Below are 6000 nucleotides of genomic sequence, written 5' to 3'. Positions count from 1 at the left end.
CTGAATAGCTCCTGGCAGGCACCGGATATGGGATATGGGATCATATGGGACACCGGGGTTCGAACCAACCACCTTTGGTGCTGGATTGGCTGCTTGCAAGGCAAATGCCGCTGTCCTATTTTTCCGGGCCCAGATACTACTATTTAAAGCAGGGGTCTCAAACTAGCGGCCCGTGGGCCGTTTGCGGCCCTCCGTATAACATTTTGTGGCCCACGGCCGGCCTTCAAATATCGCAGTATTCGCGATTATTCGTTTACCGAATGATCGCAATAAAAATCGCATTAGTAAGGAAAATATCGCATTAAACATTCGCATACCCAGAGCAGTTCCGTTCGTAGTATGCAAATGTTTAATGCGATTTTTTGCGATTTTTTTCTTACTAATGTGATTTTTTATTGTGAATATTCGGTAAGCGAAATTCCTTATTGGCCCTGCCTCACTCCGACTTTGCCTCTTGCGGCCCCCAGGTAAATTGAGTTTGAGACCCCCTGATTTAAAGTGAGGTGTCTGACTCTGAGGGGTAGAATGAAGACAAATGAAATTAAGATGCTTAATCTAGATGACTATTTTATGAACTAACCAAGCAGTAAATTATTCTCTATAACTTGCACAAATACTTTAAAAGAGATTAAAGATACTAGTATTTCTTTTGTCCAGTCATATTTTTATTTTTTGGACTCTTGGGTTTTTTTAGGATTTGGGCTATTGTGAATAGTGTTGCGATGAGTATATGAGAAAAAATGTCTTTTTTGAATAAAGTTTTTTGAAACCTTAGGGTAGATGTCATAAAGTAAAATTGCCAGGTCATATGGAAACTCAAAAGCAAAACTTTTTGAGGTTTGCCCATATTGTTCTCTGATTATGTTTAACAAGTCAGCATTCTCACCACCAATGAATGAAGCAATTTTTCTGCACCTCCCACATACACAGGTTGTTATGCTTTTTGTGATGTGTTCCAGTCTCACTGGTGTTAGATGATATCTTGTTTTGATTTGCATTTTCTGATGATGAGGGATGCATAACATTTTTTTCATATAACTATTGGCCATCTGTATGTCATCTTTGAGTGTCTGTTCACCTCTTCCCTTCATTATTTCTATGAGGTTAGATTTTTTCCTTGTAAAGATCTACCAGGTTTTATATATATATATTGGATATCAACCCTTTATCAGATGAACAATGGGCAAATATTTTATCCCAATATTTAAGGTTTATTTCTATTCTTGTCATTATTTTCTTCATGGTATAGAACTTCTTAGTTTAGTTTAGTGTATCACTTATTTCTCTTTGTTTCCATTTGCATGGCCAATTGCATCAAACCATTGAAAATATCTCTATATTCAGTGCCACGAAATGTGCTACTTGGGTTTTTCTCAGTATATTGTAATACTAGGGTCTGGTATCAAGGTTCTTAATCTATTTTTAATTGACTATGTATGCTCTTAGAAAATGGCATGAGGGGGCCGGCGAGGTGACACTAGAGGTAAGGTGTCTGCCTTGCAAGCACTAGCCAAGGAAGGACCTTGGTTAGATCCCCCGGCATCCCATATGGTCCCCCCATGCCAGGGGCGATTTCTGAGCGCTTAGCCAGGAGTAACCCCTGAGCATCAAATGGGTGTGGCCCGAAAAAAAAAAAGAAAAAAGAAAATGGCATGAGTTCATTTTTTATTTGAATGCGACCAATCAGTTTTTTCAACTCCATTTGTTGAAGAGTTTATTCCTGCTCCACTTCATACTTGTTCCTTTATTGAAGATTAACTGACCACATATCTGAGGGTCTGTCACTGGACTTTCAATTTTATTCCATTGGTCTGAGTCTCTTCTTAGTCTAGTAGCACATTCTTTTTTTTTTTTTTTTTTTTACGAAAGCTTTTAAGTATAGTTTGAAGCTGCAGATGCACAATAGAATACTACTCAAGTATAGGAAAAAAAAAAAAAGAGCGCTGCTGGGTGTGACCCAAACACCAAAGGTAAAGAACCCTTTAAAAATAATAGTCTCGGGGCCGGAGTGATAGCTCAATGGTAGGGAGTGAGGTTCCCTATTCCCTCCCCAACACCAACCAGGTTGGCCCCAAAGGGCCCCTGTGCTGTGCACTACCTATTCTGACCCAAAAGCCTACCCAACAAACCTCCCCAAATCCAAAGAAATATAAAATTTACAACCTTTTTATTTGCCACCTTGATATTGATATGACAATTAGGCATAAAAAAAACTTTGTTGAGCTTTTCCTTGTAAAGTTTTTAATCTTGCGTCGGAGTGATGGCACAGCAGAAAGGGGGTTTGCTTGCAGGCAGCAAACCTGGAATGGACTCGGGTTCAATCTCTGGCATCCCATATGGTACCACAAGTCTTCCAGGAATGATTTTTGAGGGCAGAGCCAGAGTAACCCCTGAGTGCCGCCAGGTGTGGCCCCCCAATGTTCTTTTAATCTTTTAGGGTCAGAATGATAGTATAAGGGGTTCCAGTGCCATCACTGTTCATCTGCCCTTTGAGGCCAGCCCTGTTGGTGTTGGGGAGGGAATAGGGAACCTCATGCCTTAATCCCTTCCACCAAATTCAAACGGGGCTGTCTTTTTGGGTCTTTCCCAGCATCCTTCTGGGTCTTAGCGTTATTGCTGAATCTTTGTTCCCTGGGGACAGTGAGGCCTATGTCTGGGCAGGAACAGGGAGGTTCCAGTTCTAATCCCTTGAACAGGGACTCCTCTCCAGCCTTCCCTCAGTCTCCTTCTGGGTTCCAATGCCATTACTGAAACCCCCTTCCTTCTCATCAGTCCTCCTTCTCCGAAACCTTTTCCCAAACTAGCTCCGCATGAAGTCATTTCAATATATATCATACACTTCTGACAGATTGGATCTAGAACCTCTTTTAACACCCTGTTACTCCAGCACTCCGAACCACTAAATGCAAAGATCAATGGGGAAGCTAAGAAGACATATACTGTTGGGGATATGGAAAGAAATCCTGGCAAATCTCCAAGTCCACACAAACCTTATAGACGAGGACCTAAAATTAACACTTAATGGTTTAGCAATGGAAATCAAGGAGTCATTAGCCTGCAAAATTAAGAAATCTATAGATGAACAATTCAACCAACTCAAAGAAAAATTCTTTCAGAAGATGAGAGAATCCATACAAATGGAACTGAAGGAACTAAAAAACATGTTAGCAAATAATAATAGAATTATACAGGTGAAGAATCGCATAGACGAACTTGAAGACAAATTACAAACCAGTAGTGATAAAGAAGACAAAAAAGGGGGCTGGAGAGATAGCATGGAGGTAAGGTGTTTCCCTTTCATGCAGAAGGTCATTGGTTCAAATCCCGGCATCCCATATGGTCCTCTGAGCCTGCCAGAAGCGATTTCTGAGCACTGCCGGGTGTGACCCAAAAAACAAAACCAAACAAACAGAAATAATAATAATAAATAAAAATAAAAAAGAAGACAAAAAAGAAAGGAGAGACAAAATTATAGGAATTCCAGAAGGGGAAGAAAATGGGAAAGGAGAAGAATAAGTAGGAAGGGAGATAATAGCAAAAAACTTCAACTCCTTGGGAAAGAGGTTTTTCTACAAATTCAAGAGGCAAAAAGAATGCCAAACGGGCAGAAGAGATAGCATGGAGGTACAGCATTTGCCTTTCATGCAGAAGGACGGTGGTTCGAATCCTGACATCGCCTGCCAGGGGTGATTTCTGAGCATAGAGCCAGGAGTAACCCCTAAGCGCTGCCAGGTGTGACCCCCCCAAAAAAAAAATAGAGTGCCAAAAAATAGGCCATAACAGAACAACATCAAGACATTTGGTAATCCAAATGGCAAAAAACAAACAAACTAAAAACAAAGAGAGTGATTGAGTCTTAAAGCAGTAAGGAAGAAAAAACATAAAGGAAACAACACAAGAATCAAACAAGATCTCCCATTTGAAGCAATCCCGGCAAGAAAAGAGTGGAATGGCATATTCAAACTACTGAATGAAACTTTCAATCTAGAGTCCACTACCAACTGAAACTCTCATTTATATGGGAGGGAGGATGAAAAACATTCTCAGACCAAAAAAAAACCAAAACAAAACAAAACAAAAAAACAAAAGACAAAATACAAAAAAAACCCAGCAATATTTGCACTAACCAAATCTACCCTAAATGAGCTACTCAAAGAGAAATTACATAAACCAATAATAACAACAATAACCTTGCACAATATAATGGCACAACAGCCCTTTCTGTCAATAGTTTCCTTAAATGTCAATGAATTAAACTCTCCCATCAAGAACGAATACAATTGTTTAAATTGAACAGGTGTCCAATCAACTGCTCTTTACAGATGCTTTTAAAAACTCAATTTTTTCATTATTAAAAATTATTAAATCAGGGCCCGGAGAGATAGCACAGCGGCAAAAAAAGTTGATAGTTGAGTTTCAGTCATACAATGTTTCACATCCATCTCTTCACTAGTGTTCATTTCCCATCAATTTCCCAGTTATGTTCCCCTCAACCCCACTTAAACCTGTCTCTATGATAGACTTGTTTCCACTTTCTCTTTTTTTCCTTTTAGACACCATGGCTTGCAAAACTGTTACTGAAGGGGTATCAATCATATCACTTTACTTTTTTTCCAGTTCCCAGTTTTTGTCTAGTGTGATCATTTTCAACTTTTTTTCATGGTAATCTCTTCTCTGTCCTTCTTTCATTACCCTCCCATTATTTCCATTAATTTTGATATCAGTCTCATACTATGTTTTTTAAAAATATCCTACAGATAAGTGCAGTCATTCTATGTCTGTCCCTTTCCCTCATTCCACTGTGTAGATGTGCCATAGTTTCTTTACCACTCACCTGTTTTCGGATACTTGGATTGTATTTAGATTCACTATTATAAATAGTGCTGCAATGAACCTGGAAATATAAATATTTTTCTGCATTGTATTTTGGGGTCCCTAGGGTGTATGTCCAGAACTGATATTGCTGGGTTAAGTGGAAACTCAATTTCTAGGTTTTATATCCATTTTGTTTACTAAAAAGGTTGAACCAGTGGATATTCCAATCAGCAGCAAATCAGAGTCTATAATCTCCCTGCATCCATGCCAGCACTGGTTGTTCTTGTTTTTCTTGATTGTGCCAGGCTCTGTGGTCTGAAATAATATCTCATTATGTTTTAATTTGCATTTCCCTGATTATTAACGATATGGAGCATATCTCATGTGCCTGCCTTTTGGTCATATGTATTTCTTCTTTGAGGAAATTTCTATTCATCTCTTCTACCCATTTGATGATGGGGTTGGATTTATTTTCAAGACTCAATTTTGGGCCCACTTACTTCTTTATACTTATTATTTTCTAATTGACACAGTTTTAAATGATATGTTTTTGTTCACTTTTATTTTTATAATTTTTATTAAGACCAATATGAATTACAAATCTTTCACAGCTATATTTCAGGTGCATAGTAACGGTGACTTGGGGCCATTCTCACCACCAGTGTTGACTTCCCTCTTTCATAGTTCCCAGATTACCTCCCATACCTCCACCCCTAGAGCCCTGGACTGCTAATGTAACAGGTCCTTTTTCTGTAGAGCTTGTTGTAGATTGGGTCTCTTTATTCTATTGTCGTTGACTTTGGTTTGGGTATTTATATTTGACCATTTTTAATTTCCACTCAATACTCCTGAGATCACTTGACCCCTGGTCCCATCCACATTTGGAGGGGTGAGGAGACAGAGCAAGATGACTCATGTTCTATAGTTCTTTTTTTTTTCTTTTTTTTCTTTTTTTTTGGTTTTTGGGTCACACCCTGCGGTGCTCAGGGGTTACTCCTGGCTGTCTGCTCAGAAATAGCTCCTGGCAGGCACGGGGGACCATATGGGACACCGGGATTCGAACCAACCACCTTTGGTCCTGGATCGACTGTTTGCAAGGCAAATGCCGCTGTGCTATCTCTCCGGGCCCATGTTCTATAGTTCTGTAAAAAAAAAAAAAAAAGTGGGTGGGAGCCCCTGTCTATA

This window comes from Suncus etruscus, chromosome 1 (genome assembly GCF_024139225.1).
Source record: "Suncus etruscus isolate mSunEtr1 chromosome 1, mSunEtr1.pri.cur, whole genome shotgun sequence".
NCBI lineage: Eukaryota > Metazoa > Chordata > Mammalia > Eulipotyphla > Soricidae > Suncus > Suncus etruscus.
This window is presented reverse-complemented; position numbering follows the sequence as displayed.